This window comes from Heloderma suspectum, chromosome 1 (genome assembly GCF_057233095.1).
Source record: "Heloderma suspectum isolate Gila_16-S chromosome 1, 16-S_ref, whole genome shotgun sequence".
NCBI lineage: Eukaryota > Metazoa > Chordata > Lepidosauria > Squamata > Helodermatidae > Heloderma > Heloderma suspectum.
In genome coordinates, this window is record NC_139458.1 from 81,347,062 (window position 1) to 81,373,852 (window position 26,791).

Consider the following 26,791-nt stretch of genomic DNA (forward strand, 5'->3'; position numbering starts at 1 on the left):
GTCCAAAATATCAGGTTACCAGATTGTGGAAGACTGAACTAGCAGTTCACATAAGATAAATACAGATTCAGATACCCTTTGGGTTTCCACTTCAAGGTGCCTTTGCTTTAGGGCACCTAACAAACGATGTAGGATGTGCATGGGTAGGAATTCCACATCCCTATCACCATTACCTCATGTACATGGTGAGTTCAGCAAAGTATTTCTAGGACACCTGGGGATAATTCATGGAAGCTTTCCAGCTACTTTGGTTAGCTCTGGTGGTTACTGATGGGAAATAATCCATGGCTGTGAAAGGCACACAACCCTTCCTACTTGCTCACCCTACAGGTCAGTTACAGAGTCAGAATGACCCACAGTATTGCCATGGTACAACCTTGCCCAACCTGATGTCCTCCAGAGGTTTTGGACTTCAACTCCCATCAGCACCAGCTAGCATGGGCAATGGTCAGGAACGCTGGGAACTGTAGTCCCAAAGTACAGGTTGAGGAAGCCTGCCATAGTAGAAAAAAGAATCCTGCCCCTCACTATGGGGGAGAGAGGTCTTAAGTGCACACAAGAATTTTACATATGGCTCTTCCAGAAACAACTAAAAGCAGGTATTCCTACTACTGCAGCAATTCCATGAAAATGGCAAATGCCATAGCAAAATATGAGTATGTGTTGTCCAACTTAAAGATAGCCCCCTACTCCTGCTCTTCATCAGAGGTACCAGCTTATTAGTTCTTATATTGCCAAGATATTGTAACAGTTTGCCTGTACAAGAGACTTTTATAATTAAGTTATATAATTATAATTAGCAAATATAAATACACTCTGCCCTTTTCTTCTCCTATGAGTGCCAAAACAAATTGGTACAGGGGAGTAGAGTGACAATGAAAATGAAGAAGAAGAAAGCAGGAGCAACAGCAAATACAGCAAACGGACAGGAATTACAAACGGGTACATTCTGTGCAAGGGAAAAAAGAAGCCCAGTCAATTGTTTCAGAAACAGATGCTATACTTAAAACAAATACACAAATTTTGTACTTATGCTCCTAAGTGAGAAGCATGCAAAAACAATATAGTGTGTGGTAATACAAAATCCTACCTGAAATATTAAATCACAACTGCCCAATTCTAATATTAGTCTCCTGTGTGTTACTGAAGAGGTGCTGTTGGTGGAGATGACTGTTAAGGCAGGAAAGTATGAGGCTAAGTCTGTATAAAAGCACATGCAGCCACCCTTATTTTCACTGCACAAAACAGGACCTTTTCCTGTGGTCAATTCCTCTTATTTTTATGCCAGCCAGCAACTTTTTCACGAACTTCCTAAAAGCCTTCCTCAGTTCCTCTGAGGATCTGCCATAGGGAAGCTAGATGTTCTCACAGCGCTACCTCTTCGCTGTTCCTCTTCACCTCTCCAGTACACTTTTTCTCAAGCTCCCTCTCGCCATTCAGAAGTAGCAGTCTGCTATTTTCCCTTTTGTGACCTAAACTTGGGGTGAAAGGATTCTCAGGAGAATAGTTAACTCTACAGAGCAAAGATCTTCCAGTGTTAAATAGGTCTGTGTGTGCTGTTTAACCCTGTTCTATTGCAGAATTGTACAATATTATTGCAGCAGAACATTCTCTTCTACCCCCCTAGCCGCTTCATAGTATATATCATTCAGGTGAGTAGTCTGCCTTGCAAGGCAGGGGGTGGCAATGACAGAGCCAGTGTAGCTGGAGTGCTGGATGAGAGCTGGGCAAGCCTGGCTTCAAATCCCCACTCAGACATAAAACTCAATGGGTGGCTTTGGGCCAGTCACACACACACACACACTCTCTCTCAGCCCAACGTGCCCCACAGGGTTGTTGTAAAGCTATACTTGCTGATAAGTAACCATGCATGCCACTTTCAGCTCTTTGGTGGAAGGGTTAGAAATGAAATCAATTGATCAACTTCAAGGGAAAGGGGTGCAAAGAAACTGGCACATGCTGGAAGGCAGATAGGCAACTGCAATGATTTACTTTGCAATATGCACCTCTCTTGTTTTGTTTTTGTTTTTAAATCCCATTTTCTTGCCACTATTTCCCCACCATCCTTCTCTCAGCATGGAATGCACCAATTGCAAAGTCGGAGTGGAGGCTGCCTCCAAGTCTTCTGGCCAGATTCCTAACACAACAAGCTAAGTTCAGCTGCTGGATCAGACAATATATATAATGTCTTTAATAAGGGTTATGCAGTAAAATATTCATTCTGTATTAAAATCTTGGGGTAGGATCCAGACTTTGTCATATTTAGAGTAGACCCATTGAAATCAATTGGGCTTAAAGTAGTCATGACCAACTTGTCCCACTGATGTCACGGGATTTTATGACTAAATCTGGCTCCAGCGCCTTGTATGTTTCATATAAAAACTTTCCCCCAAGGTCTATACAATTAAAAGCTTTCAATTTTGCATTTGTTAGGTCTTACACCTCTGCACTGAGGCAAGCAACACATTGTATTTCTAATTCAAAGTTCACTGATATAGATATAGGCTGTTCCCACGTTATGCCCCACCACACATTAGCTTTATTCAAGACTAGGTTGGACAAAATTGTATTCTTAAGGCTGATGTACCAAGTGTACAAAACAGTCACCGCACAAAGGCTGCTCTCAACTTCTCTTCACAGCCACTGCCTCCATGCAACAAGCCATTCATGTGCAGCAGCTCACCACACAGATAGGACAATTTTTTCCAAACCACTGCAAACACTGGCCACAAGGAAGAAGCTGCCAGTGGGAGCAATTTGAAGTAGCTCCCACAAGGCAGGTAGTTCCTATATTTCCTAGAAATGTGAACACCAAGCATGAAATGGATCACATTTCAGTAGTGTTTAAGGGATGCAATATGAAAACATTTTAATAGTAAAGCCTTTGAAAAAGAGTTTCTACTTAAAACGCATCAGGATATTAATAGCAACATAAACATTTACTATAGAGCAGTTGCGGGATAGGCAACAGGACATACAATGTACCCTATTTAAAGAAAGGAAGGTCCAAGGTTCCAGAGATATTATTTTAAAGGGGAAAAGGGAGTACAATTAGGAAGGACCATAATAGGCTGACCATATGTACCGTTTTAAACGGGACAGTACCATTTTTTTCATATTTCCCGACCGTCCCGTCGTTTTAATAGAAATGTTAATTTTGTCCCGTTTTTAATTTTTTGTAAAAAAAATGAGCGCGTTTATCATAAGGCTCTATGCTAATCAATGTGTGCAGTAAAACTACTACTGTGATGAAAGAGGAAGCTCCATTTACTTTATCCAGCCAGGACCAGGCTTCTTGAGCTAGCGACGATCAGATGCCGCCCCCTGGCTTGTCTGCAGTGGCAGGGAATTCAAGAGGCGGTCGCTAAGCCCCATTCAGCGTGTGGGAGCCAGGAGGGTGAGTCTTGCTGTTATTTCTACCATCACTCCGCCCATAGAGATTCTTTCTGCCCTACATTCAGTTTGATTCGAACTTTTCAGACTCATATTTCGGTTCAACAGGCTGTTAGCTATTTTTTTTATTACAGTGGAACTCTCCGGTGGAACATTAGCATATACCGGCTTGTGATAGCAGTCGGGGCGTTCACTCCTTTTTTTTTTCTTTTTGGTGTATGTTTATGATTTTTTGCAGTCTGGCCACTGCAGTCCTGCATTAGAGTGTTCAGTGTGGTATGCCATACAGATTTGTTTACTGCTCATGTGATATTTTATAAGTATTTCATATATGTATATTTATGAGTGTTTTTTGGTGTGTATATGCAATAACTCAGTGTTATTCATTTGCACCCCTTTCCATGTTCTTTTGCAGTGAGTTTAGGTTGTTTTTCACGAATACGGAATATTACATAACCCCATCCCATTTTTGTCATCCCAATATCCCATTTTTGTCTCAAGGAAATATGGTCAGCCTAACCATACATGATTAAGAAAAAAACATTTTTGTTCATTTCCTAACCGATAGGGAGCCCAACACTATGCATATTTTACTCAGACATAAGCCTCACTGAGTTTAATGGTACTCGCTCAAAGCAATTGTGCGCAGGATTGCAGCCTTCGTAGCTTGGGAATGTTTTTAGAAAGATTGGCAAAGTCCCATCTTTTGGAAAAACTAACAAGCAGACTTCCTAAAGCAGAGGCAAAAACTGACAGCCAGATTATCACCAATGTCCATGTATGATATTCTGCCCCAGAACCCTCCAAAAGTGGCACAACGTATAGCCAACATTTCAGCAATACACTGTACGTGTAACAGAAGCAATTGCACATGCTTTCCCTGTCTACCCCTGCCTCAGCTCCCCACCTTCCTGTTATTTCCTGTGTTGAATTATAGATTGTTAAGTTCTTTGCGCCAGGGACCAGTCAGCTATACTCTGTGAAGCACCATGCACACTGATGGCACTATATAACTAGTAATCATCATCATCAAGATCCTAGATAGCTTTAATCAGAAAAACGGAGGGTCGCACCACCAAGACAAACTGTTTCCTTATTCATAGCTTGTAGGGAGGGGCATTTGCATATTGAAGAAAATGTCAATGAAACTCAAGGGTGGTAGAACCCAGTGGTGGGTGGAGTAATATTTCATGTGGAGTAATATTTCATGTGAGTGAGTGAGTCGGAGAGTGTATTCCAACCTTTCTAGTGCTCGTGCACCACTCAGAACAGCTAACAAGATTTAAAACCAAAATATTAGTATTTGTTAAATTTATGTGTTGCTTTCCAGTGCAGAAAGCAGACTCTAAGCGACTTATACACACAATGCAAAAATTCATGATTAAAACAGCCCATCAATTAATATAACCATAATCAGCACAATAATACAAGTGTAAAAACCCATAAAAACCATAATCTAAAAACAATACAATATGAAAAACCATACATTATGTAAAAATACAATAAAAATACAGAGGCAATAAGGCAGATATCATAGATAAAGCAACCTTTAAACACAACAAACACTTGGCAGACAAAAGCCTACCAGAATAGAAATGTCTTCACCAACCAGTGAAAGACCTCCAGAGAGGGGTCACCCACACTTCACTGGACAAGGTGCTTCACAGTACTGGTGCAGCCAATGAGAAGTGCCAATTGCTATCTCTATCTTCCTTGTAGTCACCTCCTCCCTCTAACATCTACTGCCTGGTACCCACTACTGGCCCCTGGAGCACTACCTACACAAGGATCAAAAAGAGAGAGGGCTGCTATTAATTTTAGATACAAGCACATACCAGAATGGACAGTGCTCTCCCACTTCCTCGCCTGCAGGATGTATTTTCTTATTCCAGTTCATCATTCTGGCTCCACCCCACCCCACCCCTTAGCTCAAGCAGCAGTTCCTTGAATTAAAGCAAGTACTGGAGATGGATGGTTTATCTGCGTGAAGAGTTTGGAAGCAAGAAATAGGTGGTGTCAGCACAATTGTCAGCATAGAGTTTCTCATAGTGAGGACGGCATCTTTTCTATTGCACAGGCTCTCTCTGCCCTGAACGTGAGGTTATTTCAAGCCAATAGACTCTTTGACCTAAGTCAGGAACAGGCAAAGCTAACTAAAGGGGGTGTTAGTACTTTTAATGTTTGTAAGGCAGGCTCACACGTAACAGGTGGAGCTTTTCCCATCACAATGTTCCTTGAGCAAGAAAAGCTAGACCTGTTAGGGTACAGTGTTCATCTCCACCAAACCCTTACACCCTTTGCTCCCATTTCCTTGCTAAACTGGGTGGTTTAAGCCACCCACTCACACTTAGCAAGTTGCCACAGCCTGGAGAGACTGCTCTGAGTGGCTGGTTTCTCTTACTGCCATTCCACACTTGGATTCACCTGGAGCAGAAGAGCATGTTTGTACAGAATCCTCAGTTTAATCCTTTGGCACTAAACCAGAAGGTCATGCACTGACAAGGGTAAAGGCAGACCTTCCTCCATGAAATAGTGGGCTATGCAATCATGTTGGTACGTTGCTCCCTGATTAGAGAGCCGAGTACCAACACTGGTATTTCAGGGTCCTTTACGTGAAATGCACAGGAACATAAGAAGCTGCCTTATACCATATCAGACCATTGGTTCATGTAGCTGAGTATGGTCTATGCTGGCAGCAGCTCTCTAGGGCAGGGATGGGGAACCTTCAGCCTATAAGTTAGATATGGCCCGTGAGGCTTCACCTTCTCAGCTTCCATGCGGGCCACAGAGGGAGGGGCTTGCCTCCCTCCCCAGCCAGGATGGAAAAGCAGCAAATTGCAGGTGTTGGGGGCCTGATCCAGACTGGCAGCCTGGTCTTGGAGGTAAAGGGCTTTAAACCTTTGCCTCCTGCTATGGCCTCAATTCGGATCAGGCCCCCCATGCCTACAATTTGCATTAGGAAAAGCCTCTCGGAGTGCAAGGAGCCCCAGTGACAAAGCATCAGCAAGCAAGCGAGTTAAGCACCTGTGCGAGGGGAAGGTAAGTGAAATTACTTAATTATCTTTTAAATTACTGCAGGTAATCATTTATAATTCATAAATAGCAGCTGAAGCCAAAATGAGGGCACAGCAAAGGGAGCTAAATCCCAGAGGGATAACCCTTTACAAATTTACCAGGGGTCCAGCAAGAACTTAGAGGTCTTCCAGCTTTGCACTAACGAAGTTTACTGAGTGGTTAAAAAGAACCTCAGCCACATATTTTAACTAATTCCAAGCTTAGAAAGGGGGAATAAAAGCAATTCATACCTCTATATTGACAAGAGCCACTGTACAGGACTAACAAATGGAAATGTGCTTATAACCAGAAAAAGGGCAGGCTAGCTTCAGTTTGGGTTCAGGTTTTATGCCTTACAGAGCAGTTCATTAGGTAAACCTCAGAAAAAAATGCATCCCAAGTTTGAGGCTTCAGCATATCATCTAGTTGTTTAAAAAAACACACACAAGAAGAGGGCCCCATCCCAAGTCAGAAACTTCAGCTTAGCATTTAGTTTTTACATTAACACACAGGGGAAAAGGTCCCATCCCAAGTTAGAAACTTCAGCCTAGCATTTAGTCCTGCCCCCTCCGACAAGGATACACAGTGTCAGCTCTTCAACCTCTTGCATCCCCAGGGAAGGCTAAACAAATGCTGTCCCCGCCAACAAAAGATTGAATAGAGGATCTCCCCTAAATGAGTCTCCCATTTAGTACTGTCCTCTTGTCTAAATAACTAAATTTTCTTGATGACCTAAACGACTGTGCCCTAGAACAGCTGGTCATGGAACTGACGAGAGGGGAGGCAACCCTGTATTTAATCCTAAATGGTGTTGCCCAGGACCTAGTTTGAGATGCAAATATTATTGAACAAATTGGAAACAGTGACCACAGTGCTATCAGATTTAATACATACTGAAGTGGGAAATTGCCTAGAAAGTCCAACATAGTCGCATTTGACTTCAAAAGAAGAAACTTCTCTAAAATGAGGGAACTGGTGAAAAGGAAGGTGAAAGGGAGAGTCAAGAGGATTAAATCCCTTCAAAATGCTTGGAGGTCACTCAAAAAAAACAGTAATAGAAGCTCAGCTAAAATGTATACCACAGGTTAAGAAAGGTGGCACCAAGTCCAAGAGGTCACCTGCATGGTTAATGAGCAGGGAGCTATTAGAGAAAAGAGGGCTTCCTTCAGAAAATGGAAGTCTTGCCCGAGTGAGGAAAACAAAAGGGAGCACAAGCTTGCACAAAGGCAATGCAAGCAGACAATAAGAGATACAAAGAAGCATTTTGAACAGCATATCGCTAACAACATCAAGGCCAATAATAAAGAATTCTTTAAATATATCAGAAGCAGGAAACCAGCAAGGCAGGTAGTTGGACCACTGGTTGACAATGGAGCTAAAGGAGTACAGAAGGAGGACAAGGACACTGCAGAGAAGCTGAATGAATGCTTTTCTTCGGTCTTCACTGCAGAAGATATAGGACAGATACCTATGCTTGAACTGATGTTTTCAGGAAGGGAGTCTGATGAACTGAGGTGACAAAATATGAAATTCTCAACCTTATTGACAAATAGAAAATAAATAAATCACTAGGCCCAGATGGTATCCATCCTAGAGTTCTTACAGGACTCACATATGGAATTGCTGATCTTCTAACCAAAATATGCAACATGTCCCTAAGATCAGCCTCTGTACCAGTGGACTGGTAGATGGCTAATGTAACAACGATTTTTTAAAAGGGGGGATCCAGGAAATTACAGGCTGGTTAACTTACTGTCTGTTCCGAGTAAATTGGTTGAAAACATTATTAAAGATAAAATTAGTAAGCATATAGAAAGACAAGAAAAAGGATCAACATGGCTTCTGCAAAAGTAAGTCCTGTCTCACTAACCTTTTAGAGTTCTTTGAGAGTGTCAATAAACATGTAGACAAGGATGAACTGGTAGACATTGTTTACTTGGACTTCCAAAAGGCTTTTGACAAAGTCCCTCACCAAAGTCTCCTGAGCAAACTTAGAAGTCATGGAATAAAAGGAGAGGTCCTCTTATGAATCAGCAACTGGTTAAAGAACAGAAAGCAGAGAGTAGGAATTAATGGTAAATTCTCCCAGTGGAAGGAAGTAAATAGTGGGGTCCCACAGGGATCTGTATTGGGACCAATGCTTTTCAACTTGTTCATAAATGACCTGGAATTAGGAGTGAGCAGTGAAGTGGCCAAGTTTGCCGATAACAACAAATTATTTAGGGTGGTTAAAACTAAAAGGCATTGTGAGAAGCTCCAAAAGGATCTCTCCAAACTGGGAGAATGGGTATCCAAATGGCAAATGAGGTTCAATGTAAGCAAATGTAAAGTGATACACGTTGGGGCAAAAAATCCCAACTTTAAGTATAACCTGATAGGACCTGAGCTAGCGGTGACCAACCAAGAAAGATCTTGGCATTGTGGTGGACAGCTTGATGAAAATGTCAATCCAGTGTGCTGCTGCCGTAAAAAAGGCAAACTCCATGTTAGGTATAATTAGAAAAAGAATTGAGAATAAAACTGCCAATATCATACTGCCTTTATACAAATCTATGGTGTGACCACACTTAGAATACTGTATGCAGTTCTGGTCATCACACCTAAAAAAACAAAGATATTGTAGAGCTGGAAAAAGTGTAGAAAAGGGTAATGGCGAGAGCAATCCTATGGCCGCTAGTCAGTAGCTAGATGGCCATAGGATAGGTTGGTTTCTGGGAAACTACCTCAGAGCCCATGCTCCAAGGTCGGTTCCTGGAGAACCGACCTTCCCCCCACCCCCACGCTGCCTCACAGGCAGCTTGGAACGGTGCCACACTCCGTGCTCAGTGGTTGAGTGTGGAGTGGTGAAAACAGGGCATTCCAGGGGGAATTCCGTGGTAGGGAAGGCGGAAATGCCGGTACAACACATCCTATGTGTCGCCCGGTGGCTGCTTCCCCCACTCCATCTTCCTGTGGCTAGACAGCCAAAATCAGCTGTCTAGCCGCAAATGCAGGGCAGCTGAAGCACGGAGGGGATGATCCCCTCCGCGCTTCTCCTGCCCTGCGTTGGATAGGTGGTCGCCTCCGAGTTCGGAGGCAGCCACCTATACCCATAGGATTGTACCCTAAAATGATCAAGGTTACAACAGCTGGGATTGTTTAGCTTGGAAAAATGTAGGGTAAGGGGAGACATGATAGAGGTTTACAAAATCATGCATAGTGTGGAGAATGTGGATAGGAAGACATTTTTCTCCCTCTCTCATAATAGTAGAACCCGGGTCATCCCATGAAGCTGATTGGTGGGAGATTCAGGACAGATAAGAGGAAGTACTTCTTTTCATAGTGCATAGTTAAACTATGGAATTTGCTACCACAAGATGTAGTTATGGCCACCAGTTTGGATGGCTTTAAAAGGGGGTTAGACAAATTCCTGGAGACTATCAATGGCTGCTAGTCCTCAGGCTATGTGCTACCTCCAGTACACCAGCTGCTGGGGATCATGGGTGGCATGGTGCTGTAGCACTTATGTCCAGCTTGTGGGTTTCCCATGGGCAGCTGGTTGGCCACTGTGTGAACAGAATGCTGGACTAGATGGACCCTTGGTTTGATCCAGCACGGCTCTTTTTATGTTCCATTTTCTCCAGTGCAAATCACAGGCATGTTCCCCACCCCTACCCTGCCCCAATACAGACTGGGAGTGCAGTGTAGGGGAAAAAAGCCCCCCACACACAACAGGGTCCCAATCCATAACAGATCCCCAGAATCTGCAATTTGCATTGGGAGGAAAACTCCCATTCGCTCTAGTCGGAATCCCCCCGCCCCAAACTGAAGTTGCAGATGCTGGGAGCCCAATCAGAATAGGGACCACAGAGGAAGGCAAAGCATTCAAGGATGCCCATCTCCCACACCCAGGTCCCAATCAAAATCAGGCCTCTACCACCTGTTTGCATTGGCAAGGGGCGGGGGGAATCCCACTGGAGCAAATGGGAGTTTTTTACCCCAATACAAATTGCACTGGGGGGGGTGAGAGAGAGAGAGAGACAGACAGACAGACAGAGAGGATGGATGAATAGGATATGCTTATGTGTGTGTGCATGTGAGAATGCGCATATATGTGTTCATGAAAAAGTATGTGGGTTGGATACTGGTCTCACCCACTACTGGCCTACGGCCCCCAACACATTAGCCCCAAGGGCATGCAGCCTGCAAGGGAGAAAAAGTTCCCTACCTTTACTCCAGGATTCCAGACAGGAGCTCTTTCCAGCCCTATCTGGAGATGCCAGCCAGGCACTGAACCCAGAACCTTTTACATGCAAATACTGTGCTTTGCCACTAAGCTATGAACCTCCAACTCATTTCAAAACCTCCAGGTAGAAGTGCCTATGTGGACTGAGTGAACTGAGAGAAAGCATCAACACAGGCATGAATTAGATTTGAAGGGGGAAATTTAGTACATACTCCTTTATCCCTTTGGTTAAACACATGGCTTCTGTTGGAATCATTGTCAGTTGTCATCTCTGAATATACAACAAAGTGCCAGCTTCTTAATTAACATACTGCCAATTAGAAACTAATCATTTTAAAATGCTGAAATGTAGCACAAAGCACAATTATTTAAAGAACCTCTAGCATAAGGCCAGCAAAGCAGGTAGTACTCAGAGTCAAATACGATGTGCAGCTCCCTACCTGTGGAGACTATGTCTATCAGAGAGTTTATGCTACAACAGCTAAATGGAACCTCCATGTTCAGGGGCAGCATAACTCCAAATAACAGGTGCTGGGGACAAACAACAGAAGGCTGTTGCCTTCCTTGTGAAGCATCTGACGGGCTGCTGATGGAAGAAGTACGGTGATACATGATGGGCCTTTGGTCTGATTCAGCAGGAATCTTTTTAAAAAATGTTAAATTCATTAATTTGTATTATGTTTCCAACACAAAGCCAAAAAAAGAAAGAATTTTTAAAAGGAGAAACAAACATAACATAAAAGCTAAAATGCAATAAACAAGAAGTACTATTATTACTACTACTACATCACATTATAAATGTATTGACATTAAATCAACCCCCAGACGGAATGCAGTTGAATTGCATCCTGAACTATACAATTCCAATACAAAATAAAACGACTCTACTTTTTATCATCTATTACCCTCCCTTCCTTACCTCTTCTTAGTTAATTTTGTCATGAAGACCAGCAGAAATCCTTTAGTAGCAACAATGACAGAAAGAAAAAAACTTGTAATAAAGATCATGTTTAAAAGTAAGTGCAGATAATACTTAAATCAGATACAAATCAGTGGCTTCTGAAAAAGTACTTCAATTAAAAAAAAAAAAAAAACCTGAGGGTGTTGCTATTTTTCTTTTTATAAAAGCTGACCAATGAAGTCCTTGTTTCAGTTTTTAAATGATCTCTTAAAACTAAGAACCTGAGAAAATGCAACCACAACTGAAACTGGGAATTTTAGAACTCGACATTTTCTGCTATTGTTTCCCTTTCTCAAAATAAGTCCACCCCACCCCTCGTTCCCACACAGTGAATGATACAAGTGACTCTCCTGGCCCCAAACCCTAAGAGACAAGGGGGGCTGCCTCACATATAAGCACATCCCTCCCACTGACCCCCAATCTAGTTGAAAAAGGCCATTCACTGCGTGGGTGGCGAAGGGGCCCCTGCAGCTCCCAGGAGTAGAGGAGGGTCTGCATTTTTTAAACTGAACAGCAGTAACCCTAAATCTTGGCTCTGACTGCAGTGCAGCCCAGTGCTGGGTCTGACTGCACTATCAGCACCGACCTTCGGACGGACAGCAGGAAAAGCAACTGTGACTTTGACTTTGTCAGGGGATTCAAACAGGAAAAGTCTCGTTTGTAATCTTCCCTTCAGGGAAAAGCAAGGGGGTGTGGGGAGGGGACTAAGAATAGTTCCTGTCTCCTCCCATCCTCAGTAAAGCAGTATGAGTTAGGTTGGCATGGGTAACTAAGTCCTGGTAAGCTTGTCTGGGGGAAAAGCTTGAGGCAAACGTCAGAGCTGATCAATATAAACTTAGCTGGGACACATTGCCCTGGGACAAGTTCGAATTAACTTTAGCCATCCACCTCCACATTATATCAGAGACAGACTGAAGTTGCTTCCTGGTTAAATGTTTGCTTAGGTCTAGTAAATTATCTCTTCTAGTTACTGCTTAGAGGTAGGCTTACAACGGCTTACAGGCATGCACAGAAACATACCTCTTGGTTTCAACATAAATGGCTGCTTAGCCTTTAATATAGACTAATGAGAGAAGCTAAAGGCTGCAGTTCCCATCTTCAAGATTCATTTAGGATACACCACCTGATGCAGTCAGATAAGGACTTCAAACCACAGATCCATTTGTTAGGGAGGCAGAAAATCTGCAGAAAGCAACACCTTTTTGGAAGCCCATCCATGGTAAAATTGTATGTATATATTTATTTACTATATTTGTATAACCACCTCTTAGCACAGATTCCCTGAAGAGCCACTACTGAAAAGGCCATCTCCTTGGTGGTTACTCACCACATTTAATTTGGTTGGCGCACTTGGATAACCTGGTGCCAAGCTATTTAAGGGCTTAAAGGTTAAAACCAGCACTTTAATTTGGGCCCAGACATGGACTGGAAGCTAGTGCAGCTGACAGGCATAATGTGGCAATACCATCCATGCCCAATTAATAATCTTGTGGTCCTGTTCTGGACCAACTGCAGTTTCTGGACCACTTTTAAAGGAGGCCCCATGTACAATGCATTGCAGGAGTCTAACCAGGAGGCTATCAGAGCATGGGCAATTGTGGCCAAGCTATCTACTGCAAGGTATCCTACTGGAAATTGGTGGACTACAGCCTACCTTCTACTCACCCCTGCCCTAGACAACCTATAGATCACCTCATTAACTTTCTAAGTTCAATTACTGCTCCTCACTGTATCCCGCTGACTAAGAGGACAATCACTGGACAGAGTGAGGAAATGTATTCAGAAGCCAAAGTTATAAACTGCTGTCATTCATGGGTGTAGGTCACATTTTAAACATACCAAGGGAAACAACTGTGATGGCACATCATTCAGTGTGGCTGCATAGGCCACATACAAAACCCATGACCACAATATATCCAAACCAAAGTACACCCTAATTCCATATAGTAATTGCAAGCACGACAGATGCACTAACATGGGAACGATCACATTTTTCAACGGACAAAATAGTTTGCATTAAAAACTTTCTCCTACTGAAGGTAGATTGTTTACGCATCAGGTTTTTGAACAATACAAAACATGTCGTAACAAGACTGCAGGCACTTTGGACAAAATCATCTGCATTCTGAGTACACCTTAAGCTATAGTAGTCAAAATGTGGGTGCTGCCTTTTCAGCTGGGGCTTCTAAACTATGGAATAGTCCCCAAAGGGAGGTTAATAATGTGTAGATTGGCTCTTATCCAACAAAATGAAAGGAGGGAATATTTGGGAGGCATCTGCTGCTGAATGACAGATTTTGATTCACAGGCAAAGGGATCTTTCTCCAGACCTTTCCTGGAGAAATCAGATCTAGCCTCAGTGTTCATTCCCAGTACTGTAATGTACTCTATGTGGAACTGCCCAATGAGTCTACTGAGTGAACACTGAAGAGATGCACAAGGAGGAGAAAAAAATATTCTGGCTGCTGCAGTTCAGAAGAGATCTGAGATAATAAGTAGGTAAAAAATACCCTTAACAGATCAAACAAAGATAGAAGTTAAAGAGGTCCATACTAGATATAGAGGGTGGCAGGTAGAAAGTGTAAGAGAATGAACCTATTTCCCCCTCTGGCATAAGGCCAAACATGTGGACATCTTTGCGCAGACTTTGCCCTGCCAAGTCGCATTCTCTTCTCACAATATCTGACATCACTACAAAAAGTGTGCTAGAAAAGAGTCCTGCACATCAAGCATTGTGTCCTTGGCTCCAAGCCAGCCAGTGACATGGCTGCAATCAGGACACACCCACCAGGTGAGAAACAAGAGCCCTGGATTTCTCCAGGATGGCTTCAAGTACTCAGAATGTCCCTCTGGTTCTCCTTCCTGAAGTCTTGTTTGTTAAGACTTCACCAGATTTCAGCCAACAACCTCCCAAGGCAGCCTAGAACTATCCATTTTCTTTCCATGGCTTTCTGTATGTGGTCACCAATCTTTGCCTGCATATAGCACTGGCCATTCTAATAAAAAGGAAACTAAAAGCAAATAATCATGTAACTGTATTGCTCTGATAAAAGGTAACTTTTACAATATCCTATGCAAAGTTTCTCATTGTTTTTCATTTATGTTCTGTGCATCTTACCTCTGGAGCTAGCCTTGGGTTACCACACTGCACATCAAAACACTTAAAGTCATACGTGAATGAAGATGACATAAAAGAGTCCTAACAAGGGGAGGGTGTTATCTCCTTCCAATTAAATTGGATAATGAATGCCTGAGATGTGTCAAAAGCATCTTAATAAGGTGAGACTCCTCTTTAAAATGGTGAAACAATGTTTCCCAAAGAAAAGGGAACACATTTTCCATAATACATGATTTGTCTAAGGAAGTCAGTATCTCACAAAGAATCCAGCTATGGCAGCAATCTACGCATAATTAACCAACCAGCACTCCAAAACAGCAGCCTGAAATAGGATCGTGGTAGCAATAATAATGTTTAAAACACACACAATAGAGTGGCATCTTAAAGACAAACACATGTGCAACATAATCCTATGCATTGATAATTGAGAGCCCTACTGTGTTCAATGGGGCTTACTCCAGGTAAGTGTTTATAGGATTGCAGCCTTATTGTGTGATCAGCCTTCATGGACTAGGGCAACTTGTGGCTTTCCAGATGTTATGGTCTAAAACTCCCATCATCCCATCATCATCATATGCCAGCTAGAGCTGATGGGAGTTATAGGCCAAAACAGCTGGAGAGTCACCAGTTGCCCACCCCTGGACTAGGGCCAACTTCATCAGATACACATGTGTGCACACACTCAGGTATTGGGGATGGGGGGAGGCCATGGATGGAAAGGCACAGTCTACAACATTTCTCTGTAAAGCTCAAATATATACAAGATGAGCAAAGTGGCCATACCCATACTATAGCAACTGGGGGTAACACTTCATGTATATACTAAGGTGTGTTTTAGTCCCTGAAAAGGTATGCCACAATAACTCTGTTAGTCTTTAAGGTGCCACAATATTCCCTTTTTGTATTTGTTGTAACAAATTCACATGGGAATACATCACCATATTTCTACAGGGCTTTTCAAGGGCTCAGTTCACTTCCAATTTCCCTAGGTATGCACAGCTGTAGTATTTTGGCCTGCATAAATTCTATAAAATGTTCTTCCACTTTCCAGAAATCCTCCTTATTCCTCCCACTAACAGTTCAGACAAAGCTTAAGAAAAACACACACATCTCTATGGGGAACATGGAGCCTTGATTTTCCTCTCCACAGTCTAGTCTGGACAGGAGTTGTGCTGTTTGCATGAGCCTCTCACCCCAAACTCATGGATCATTCAGGCTCCAAGTCATATGGGTTGTCTTTTCTGACCAGGTCTGAGACCCTTAAAAGTTGCATGAGAGAAAGAAGGCCAAGAGCAGCTTTTCTTATCATGGTACAGCAGTTCTTAAATGCCATGGCCATGTCCTTGGCCTCAAGTTCGGTGTCAGAGGAAGAGGACAAGCCAGCTGAGTCTGAGGCTGCAGTGCTGCTTGCTGGAGACCTGGACAAAGCCTGAGGTTGGTGGGCAGGAGCCTGCCAAATCTGGAACTGGCAGGCAGGAGCCCGTGGAACCAGACCCTGCACTACTGGAGCCAGTGCCCTCACAAGCCTCTGGGTCTGAAGAATGAAGTGCATCCTGCACTATCACACCTGCCCAATGGCATAGGGAATGCACCAGGCAGGAGCCCACAGAGAAAAGAAGCATGCAGGCCAAGGCATTAGCCCTGTAAGGATCTCCATCCTTCAGGAAAGGGGGCAAAGGGAAGGGGCCGTAGCTCAGTGGTAGGGCAACAGCTTTGCATGCAGAAGGTCCCAGGTTCAATCCCCGACATCTCCAGGTAGGGCAGGAAAAACTCCTGCCTGAAACCTTGGAAAGCTGCTGCCACTCAGTGTCAACAATATTGGGTTGGATGGACCAATGGTCTGACTCAGTATAAGGCAGCTTCCTATGTGCTCTAGGTTAAGAAGTGTGGACTGGAGGGAGGGACTCATCAAAAATCTCAGTCTACCTCTTTGGTGCAGCAGGTTGTTCATTAGGAGTTGTCCTTAGTGTTGCAAAACTCCGGCCTGCATTGCTCCTTTGTCTGCCTGACTGTCTTGCCAGTACCGTGGACAGATCGGAACAGCCAAAGATGCAACGGCTGACTTTTCTTGTTGCCATACAAGAATCCACATCCTTATACCGAGTGAGTGGCTATGGATGATATGAAGAGGGTGGCTATTTTAATAGAAAACCATTTATCCATTCAGATTTTTAAAAGCCCAGGTGAATGCTAGAATGTGGACCAACTCAAGAAGTGCACAAGGTGCTCTGATGCTTGATGGGAGAATCAATGCCATGTGTCAAGAAGCTCCAATGTTGATGCATCTGGAGGAGAACCCATGGGCTTCAGTATAATCAAAGCCAGGCAGGGCATACATATGGGTGGCCTGTTTGTTTGAAAGTGCCATATCCCCGTACATGAAGCACCTACATGTGGGGTGAAGCATTCTTAGAAACCTCAACCATGGGAGGAACAGTGCACTGGTATTGGCTGTTAATTAGTTTAAGCCAGGGATGGTCAATTTGTTGCCCCTCCACCGCAATATTTTGGCCTACAGCTCCCATTATCCATCACCACTAGCTATCTGGCTAGGGTTGATGGGAGTTGTAGGCCAAAAATCTGGAGGGCCACAAGTTGCCCACCCCTGGTTTAAACATGAGAGTTTAAATGGAGGGTTGCCATGCCAACAGAATGCTTTAAGACACAGCACTAGGCTCTTCTCCACGAAAGAAAACTCTAGTTGCTGACCATAAGGATGGATTGCAGGCGGGGGGGGGGGGAGACATAACCTCTTTATACTTAGTTATGTTGCTAAAACTAGCAGCTTTCTATTGTGGGTGGAGATTTAGGCCTATAGGGCTGACTGCCCCATATTGCTTGGACCAGGAACTGGATCCCATAAATTTTTGCCCCGCTCCTGATTAATACAGTTGCATCAGTCACACCGGTATGAAGATGGGACTAAAACCCACAAGCCTGGAGGCCACAGGAAGGAGACCAAGAAAAATGCAGGAAGGGTGATATGAACACACTGGGTCCAGGGAAAAAAGGGATGAATATCATAGAGTTGTGAGCCAGCCACAAAATGTTTAAACTGCGTTCAGATTGGAATAGGAATGGTTTGAAATTGCGGCCTACTGTTGCTGAACAATCACAAGGCACAGATTCCCTGTTCACAGTTGTAGCAAAGCTGTAAGCGCACCCAGGAGCACCAAACATGTAAGCGGACAGGAGGGAAAGCTTAGACAGTAGCTCAAAATCATAGGACACAGAGGCTGGGATGGAACTGGAGGGGGTGGGCAGGGGGGAGATGGAGAGAACAGAATTTGCCTATTACCAGGCATTCGTAACACTATAGTTGATTGACCCTGTACATGGTATAGATCTGTTTTGCCTAGTCCAGCATTCCGTTTCCATCCGTGGCCAACTTGATGTTTTGGGCAAGCTTTGTTGTTGTTCAGTCATTCAGTCGTGTCTGACTCTTTGTGACCCCATGGACCATAGCACACCAGGCCCTCCTGTCCTGCGCTCTCTCCCGGAGTGTGCTCAAGTCCATATTCACTGCATCAGTGATGCTATCCAGCCATCTCATCCTCTGCCGCCCCCTTCTCCTTTTGCCTTCAGTCTTTCCCAGCATCAGGGTCTTTTCCAGAGAGTTTTCTCTACGCATTAGGTTGCCAAAATATTTCAGCTTCAGCTTCAGTATCTGTCCTTCCAATGTGCAGTCAGGGTTGATTTCCTTTAGGATCGACTGATTTGACCTCCTTGCAGTCCAGGGGACTCGTAAGAGTCTCCTCCAGCACCACAGTTCGAAAGCATCCATTCTTCGGCGCTCAGCCTTCCTTATAGTCCAGCTCTCACAGCCATACGTTACTACTGGGAAAACCATAGCTTTGATTAGATGGACCTTTGTTGGCAAGGTGATGTCTCTGCTTCTTACTATGCTGTCTAGGTTTGCCATAGCTTTCCTCTCAAGGAGCAAGCGTCTTTTAATTTCATGGCTACAGTCACTGTCTACAGTGATATTGGAGCCCAAGAAAATAAAATCTGTCACTGCTTCCATTTCTTCCCCTTCTATATGCCAGGAAGTGATGGGGCCAGATGCCATGATCTTCGTTTAATGTTGAGTTTCAAACCAGCTTTTGCACTCTCCTCTTTCACCCTCAACAAGAGGCTCTGTAGATCCTCTTCGCTTTCTGCCATTAGGGTGGTATTGTCTGCGTATCTGAGGTTGTTGATAATTCTCCCGGCAATCTTAATTCCAACCTGTGATTCATCCAACCCGGCGTTTCTCATGATGTACTCTGCATATAAGTTAAATAAGCAGGGTGACAATATACAGCCTTGTTGTACTCCTTTCCCAATTTTGAACCAATTGGTTGTTCCATGTCCAGTTCTTACTGTTGCTTCTTGACCCTCGTACAGGTTTCTCAGGAGACAGGTAAGGTGGTCTGATACCCGCATCTCTTTCAGAATTTGCCACAGTTTGTTGTGATCCACACAATCAAAGGCTTTAGCGTAGTCAATGAAGCTGAAATAGACGTTTTTCTGGAATTCTCTTGCTTTCTCCATGATCCAGCGAAAGTTGGCGATTTGATCTCTAGTTCCTCTGCCTCTTTGAAACCCAGCTTGTACTTCTGGTAGTTCTTGGTTTGCATACTGCTGAAGCCTAGCTTGTAGGATTTTGAACATAACCTTGCTGGCATGTGAAATGAGCACAATTGGACGGTAGTTTGAACACTCTTTGGCATTGCCCTTCTTTGGAATTGGAATGTAAACTGACCTTTTCCAGTCTTGTGGCCACTGTTGAGTGTTCCAAATTTGTTGGCATATTGAGTGCAGCACTTTAACAGCATCATCTTTTAGGATTTTAAATAGCTCAGCTGGAATACTGTCATCTCCGCTAGCTTTGTTGTTACTAATGCTTCCTAAGGCCCACTTGACTTCACTCTCGAGGATGTCCGGCTCAAGTTCAGTGACCGCACTATCATGGCTATCAGGGACATTCAGATCTTTCCTGTATAGTTCTTCTGTGTATTCTTGCCACCTCTTCTTAATCTCATCTGCTTCTGTTAGGTCCCTGCCTTCTTTGTCCTTTATCATGCCCGTCTTTGCACAAAACATTCCCTTGAGATCTCCGATTTTCTTGAAGAGATGTCTAGTCTTTCCCATTCTGTTGTTTTCCTCGATTTCTTTGCATTGTTCATTTAAGAAGGCCTTCTTGTCTCTCCTTGCTATTCTCTTGAACTCTGCATTCAGTTGGATAGATCTTCCCCTTTCTCCCTTGCTTTTCGCTTCCCTTCTTTCCTCAGCTACTTATAAAGCCTCCTCAGACAGCCACTTGGCTTTCTTGCATTTCTTTTTCTTTGGGATGGATTGAGTTGCTGCCTCCTGAACAATGTTACGGACCTCTGTCCATAGTTCCTCAGGCACTCTATCAGGTCAAATCCCTGAAATCTATCCCTCACCTCCACTGTATATTCATAAGGGATATGATTTAGGTCATACCTGAATGGTTTAGTGGTTTTCCCTATGTTCTTCAATTTAAGCTGAAATTTTGCAACAAGAAGCTCATGATCTGAGCCACAGTCAGCTCCAGGTCTTGTTATTAGTGACTGTATAGAGGTTCTCCATCTTTGGCTGCAAAGTACATAATCAATCTGATTTCTATATTGACCATCTGGTGATGTCCATGTGTAGAGTCGCCTGTTGTGCTGTTGGAAAAGAGTGTTTGCTATGATCAGCGTGTTCTCTTGGCAAAACTCTATTAGCTTTTGTCCTGCTTCATTTTGTACACCAAGGCCATGCTTGCCTGTTATCCCAGTGATTTCTTGACTTCCTACTTTAGCATTCCAATCCCCTATGATGAAGAGGACATCTTTTTTTGGTGTCAGTTCTAGAAGGTGTTGTAGGTCTTCATAGAACCTATCAACCACGGCTTCTTCGGCCTCAGTGGTTGGGGCATAGACTTGAATTACTATGATGTTGAATGGTTTGCCTTGGATTCGTACTGCGATCATTCTATCATTTGTAAGATTGTACCCCAGTACTGCTTTTCCCACCCTTTTGTTGACTATGAGTGCTACTCCACTTCTTCTAAGGGATTCTTGCCCACAGTAGTAGATATGATGGTCACCTGAATTAAATTCGCCCATGCTTGTCCATTTTAGTTCACTGATTCCCAAGATGTCGATGTTCAATCTTGCCATCTCATGTTTGACCACCTCCAGCTTACCTTGATTCATTGATCTGACATTCCAGGTTCCTAAACAGTATTGTTCTTTACAGCATCGGATTTTCTTTTCACCACCAGACACATCCACAGCTGAGTGTCCTTTCGGGTTTGGCCCAGCCGCTTCACTCTTTCTGGCGCTACTTGGAAATACCCTCTGCTCTTCCCCAGTAGTATATTGGACACCTTCCAACCTGAGGGGCTCATCTTCCGGTGTCATCTCTTTTAGCCTTGTGATACGTTCCATGGGGTTTTCTTAGCAAGAATACTGGAGTGGGTTGCCATTTCCTTCTCCAGTGGACCACATTTTGTCAGAACTCTCCGCCATGACCTGTCCGTCTTGGGTGGCCCTGCACGGCATAGCTTATGGCTTCACTGAGTTACGCAAGCCCCTTCTCCACAACAAGGCAGTGATCCATGAAGGGGTTGGGCAAGCTTACAACCACAGTATGAAAGCAACAGTCATCAACTGTTTGTCCCCAACATGCGTTTTTAATTTAGTTATCATGGCTAATAGGCACTGATAATATGTATCCTCCATTAATTTGTCCAGTCCTTTTTAAAGCCAGGAGCCATCACTACATCTTGCAGCAAATAATTCTGTAAGGCAGGGGTCACTGATCTTTTTGGACTCGTGGACATATTTGGGAATTTGAGAAACTGCTGTGGGCACCACCATAAAATGGCTGCCATGGAGGATGTGGCTAGTCACATAATGGCTGCCATGGGGACCTGACTAGTCAAAACAGGCAATGGGTAGGGGGAGAGAAATAGTGAGGCTAGAGGCTGGGAGGGAAGGGGAAATAGGCCTGAACTACTGTTCTGCCCTAGCTTCCAGTGAGTGGGAATGTAGCTATGAAGGGAGAGAAAGGAGAAGGCCAGGGAGAGGGAAGGAAAAGAGCAAGGAAAGGGGCTAGGTGGAGAAAAGAATTAGGGCTAGAAGCTGGGAGTGGTGAGGCAGAGAAAGAGCAAAGGGGAAAGGTCTGTGTGGATGGAAGTAGAGTGGGCGGGGCCACCAGGAAGCAACTCTTTCCTTCTCTTCCTGCCCAGTGGCAGGTTCAGGAACAGGAAGGAGAACCTGGCACCCTAAAATTTTTCAAGGTTTTTATTAAAAATAAATTTTTGAAAGGGACAGGGAGTAGAGAGCTTCACGGGCACCAGTGGAGGTCCCAACAAGCGTCATGGCACCCATGGGTGCAGCATTGGGGAGCCCTGCTGCAAGGTAAGTATGTATTGTGTGAAAAAGTCCTTCCTCTTGCATGTCATGAATTCACTGTCATAAACAGTGTCCTTGGGTAACCCCAATTCTAGTTATATGGAAGAGGGAGAAAAATATTCTCAAACCACTCTGCACCATTTATAATTCTATAAACTTCTATCATATTCACCCCAGTCATCTCTCCCCCCCACCCCAACTAAACCCTTTAAGCCCTTCCTTGTAGGGAAATCAATCCTACCACTTGATCATTTTAGTTGTCCTTGCGTTATTCCTTTTGCAGCTCTATCCTTTTTGAGATGGGCAAACTATAGCAATAGCCCCCCCTCACAGAGCAAATCCCAGGCACCATTTGGACTGGAGAGGCAGCATGGTGTAGTGGTTAGAGACTAAGACTGGGGAGATCTGGGTTCTAGTCCCCACTTGGTCATGAAGCTCACTGGGTGACTTTGGGCCAGTCACTGACTGTCGGCCTAATCTACATCACAGGGTTGTTGTGAGGATTGAAATGGAGATGAGAACCACCATGTAAACCGCTTGGGGTTCCTTGGAGGAAAGGCAGGATATAAATGTAACAAGGCACATTGATCACCCTTTAATATCTACCACCTTCCTACCTTCCAGATTAAACCTTGCTTCTGAGCTTAAATATTAATTTCTTCTACAGCATTTCTAAGTGAGTAAAGTGCACTACAATCTCTCTTTATAACAACTACGACATAGGAAGATAGTGACTTGACCAAAGCCACCCAGTGAGTTCATGATCAAGGAGGGATTTGAACACGGATTTCCTAGGCTGAAGGAAGAAATGGTGCAACAGATAACCTTGCAAACCTGGTTCCAGGTTTTGGTGGGCCCTAGGCAGAAGGCCATCATTTTTTTGCTCTCTCCTGGTGGGGAGTGGTGGTGGTGGTGGTGGTGGTAGAATTTTCACACAAGTCACCTAAAACCACGCAGAAGCAAGAAGCTGACCACAAAAATATATCTTTGCATGTTTTAGTAGCTCCTTCGTGACAGAAGTATCAACGCGTTTAATTGCAAACAGAGATCACTACTATAAATACTTAACACTTCACTCACACACCTTATCCAATACCCTTTCACTATGAGCGAAAGCCACAAGGCCATAGAATCTTCCCACACGTGTATATAAATGATGCTCCTATGTTTTCTACAACACCTGACTTCCACCCTTCTCCCTATCCCAACCCATCCTGAGTGCATGCACATTAGCTCAGAAGCACTAGTGTGTTAAATGGAGCTTATTCCTAGGTATAGGTCAGTTTACATTCCAATTCCAAAGAAGGGCAATGCCAAAGAGTGTTCAAACTACCGCACCATTGCGCTCATTTCACATGCCAGCAAGGTGATGCTCAAAATCCTACAAGCTAGGCTTCAGCAGTATGCAAACCGAGAACTACCGGAAGTACAAGCTGGGTTTCGAAGAGGCAGAGGAACTAGAGATCAAATCGCCAACATTCACTGCATCATGGAGAAAGCAAGAGAATTCCAGAAAAACGTCTATTTCTGCTTCATTGACTACGCTAAAGCCTTTGATTGTGTGGATCACAACAAACTGTGGCAAATTCTTAAAGTGATGGGAGTACCAGACCACCTTACCTGTCTCCTGAGAAACCTGTACGAGGGTCAAGAAGCAACAATAAGAACCAGACATGGAACAACCGAGTGGTTCAAAATTGGGAAAGGAGTACGACAAGGCTGCATATTGTCACCCTGCTTATTTAACTTATATGCAGAGTACATCATGAGAAATGCCGGGTTGGATGAATCAGAGGTCGGACTTAAGATTGCTGGGAGAATTCTCAACAACCTCTGATATGCAGACGATACCACCCTAATGGCAGAAAGCGAAGAGGATCTAAAGAGCCTCTTATTGAGGGTGAAAGAGGAGAGTACAAAAGCTGGTTTGAAACTCAACATTAAAAAAACTAAGAGCATGGCATCTGGCCCTATCACTTCCTGGCATATAGAAGGGGAAGAAATGGAAGCAGTGACAGATTTTACTTTCTTGGGCTCCAAGATTACCGCAGACGGTGACTGTAGCCATGAAATTAAAAGACTCTTGCTCCTTGGGAGGAAAGCTATGGTAAACCTAGACAGCATAGTAAGAAGCAGAGACATCACCTTGCCGACAAAGGTCCATCTAATCAAAGCTATGGTTTTCCCAGTAGTAATGTATGGCTGTGAGAGCTGGACTATAAGGAAGGCTGAGTGCTGAAGAATTGATGCTTTCGAACTGTGGTGCTGGAGGAGACTCTTACGAGTCCCCTGGACTGCAAGGAGGTCAAATCAGTCCATCCTAAAGGAAATCAACCCTGAGTGCTCATTGGAAGGACAGATACTGAAGCTGAAGCTGAAATATTTTGGCCACCTAATGCGAAGAGAAAACTCTCTGGAAAAGACCCTGACGCTGGGAAAGACTGAAGGCAAAAGGAGAAGGGGGCGGCAGAGGATGAGATGGCTAGATAGCATCACCGATGCAATGAATATGAACTTGGGCATGCTCTGGGAGAGAGCGCAGGACAGGAGGGCCTGGCGTGCTATGGTCCATGGGGTCACGAAGAGTCGGACACGACTGAACGACTGAACAACAACAACTCCTAGGTAACTGTTCTTATGATTGCTGATTTAGGCGCAAAACTCCAGAATAACTAATCCAGAATAACTAAAAAGACACTGGTTTGTACTCACAATGACTAGCGCCAGGATTCCACACATACCTCCAAAAGTGTAGAAATCACCCTCCTTTTCACGGATCTTTGCCCCGCCCCTCAATATGCGTGCAAAAAGTGTGGCCAGAGTGTGCCTGTTCACTTTATCCCCTTTAAGCAATTTGGAAGGTGCTCCCGTTCCTTCGACGAATCAGAGCCAGAGGTGGGCAGCACCTCTTGACTTGAGCTGACAGGATAGGACGAGCCCGAACCAGGAAAAAGGCATGAATGGAAACCGTGTCCTTATCCACGCGCATAAATACACGTGTACATCGCTTTAGCGCCAGCAGGTGGTTTGACGCAGGTACCTCGACTTTCCTCGCGCTGCAACGAGGAATTCATGGCAACGACACGCAGAGAATGTAGAGTAGACCCTTCTCCGTGGGTTACGCGTGCGGGCTCTCGAGGGGACGCTACTAAATTCCCGGGTTGCCCAGGGAGATCGGGTAAAGAAAGAAGTTACCCGTCAGCAACAGGAACGTCCGCAGCCCCGGAAGGGGAGGTGACTCGCTCAAGAGGGCAGCAAAGCCACCTCTCCCAGAGAGGGGCAGATCGGCCCGGACAGGCAACTCCTTGCCTCCAGGAAGGCCACAGCAACCGGGCTGGGCTAGGTCCGCGCGCTCAGCCCCGCGCTATACACTTCTGGGCTGGGGAGAGCCGCTCCGCACAAGTTACAGCAGTGATGTAATGTGAGGAGCAGCAACAACAGCAGCCTTAGAGTCACATGCCTGAACTTTCCGCAACTCCACCCCCGTGATCCGCCCGCCCCGCCCCCATTTCTGCATCCTAGTAGCGTGGCGTGCATGACAACCCAAAATACGAGAGAACTGGCTTCGCTCAGGCTTGCCTGCTGATGAATGGCGGATGCCTTCTGGTGGCATGGATTATTATTATTGTTGTCGTCATCACCACCATCATTATGCTTTGTGTGGTCTCTCCCTTCCAGTTTTATGAAGTAGAATCCTGTACAACCCAAAGGCTAGCCACACTGCCCACAAGGTTTGTCCAATAATAAGTATCGCATTAAGAAATAGTTTGGATTCTGTCTTTCTTTGGGGCCAATACAGCAGCCATTCTCCCAGGCTTCACTGGGTCAATGGGGAACTAATGTAGGCTGATCCAGAAGCCAGGTAAGCAGGCATGTTTACAGATGAAGCCATCTGTGTGCCTTTGATTTCAGCGGCTCAGAGCAGTTCCAAAAAAATACGTCTCTGTCCTAGCATTGTAGAACACATGATGCAAGCATCGTGTATACGTCAGTAATGTCCGGGTGAGTTCAGCTAGTGGAGTCTGGTGGCTCCGATTTCTGTGGAGCTGTGAAGCCATTCTGTGTTTCAGTCAGAACCAGCCAAAACTCCAACGAAGCTATGCAAGGTGCTGAACTCTATCCCCAAAATAGTTTCAGAACCTCGGATAGCTCCTTTAGAGTTCTGGCTGGTTCTGACTAAAACCCAAAGTCGATTCACAGCCCCACCAAAATTGGAGCAACCCACCTCCACTGACTTTAGCTGTGCTTAAATTCCATCTTTATAGTCTCGCTATGGTCTTTATATTATTGACCTCATTTGTTAGCTTCAATTCCCCATTTTAAAAAGGGGAATAAGGCTTACTTACATATAAGCATGCATAGGATTGCTCTGCATGAGTGATCAACCTAACAATATTACTGTGCGGGCAAAACAGAGTTATGATTTGTATTAAGATATCACCTAGCAAGGAACTCATTGTTTCTTTCTTTAAAATAATTAAAAACACAACAAGAAAATGCAGTATCAAAAAAACACAAAATAAAGGAGCAGTAGTAGCAATCAATCCCCTTCATGGATCACTGCCTTGTTGTGGCGAAGGGGCTTGCGTAACTCAGTGAAGCCATAAGCTATGCCGTGCAGGGCCACCCAA

The 26,791-nt window shown here is 44.3% G+C and overlaps 1 protein-coding gene across 5 annotated transcripts in view; it reads right to left on the reverse strand.

Annotated features, from left to right (window-relative positions):
• The window catches only part of NR1H3 (nuclear receptor subfamily 1 group H member 3), a 51,296-nt gene extending 25,644 nt beyond the window's left edge, over positions 1-25,652 (reverse strand). The window contains exons 1-2 of one of the 5 annotated variants that reach the window (XM_084849660.1): positions 11,592-11,631; positions 8,318-8,484 (exon numbers count right to left, since the gene is read on the reverse strand). The gene's annotated coding sequence lies outside the window, so the exon portion shown is untranslated. Of the gene's footprint in view, positions 1-8,317; positions 8,485-11,591; positions 11,632-24,872 lie in introns of those variants that run through there. The other 4 variants (XM_084849650.1, XM_084849622.1, XM_084849639.1 and 1 more) reach the window with 4 other exon arrangements.
• Between the last annotated feature and the right edge of the window lie 1,139 nt (positions 25,653-26,791).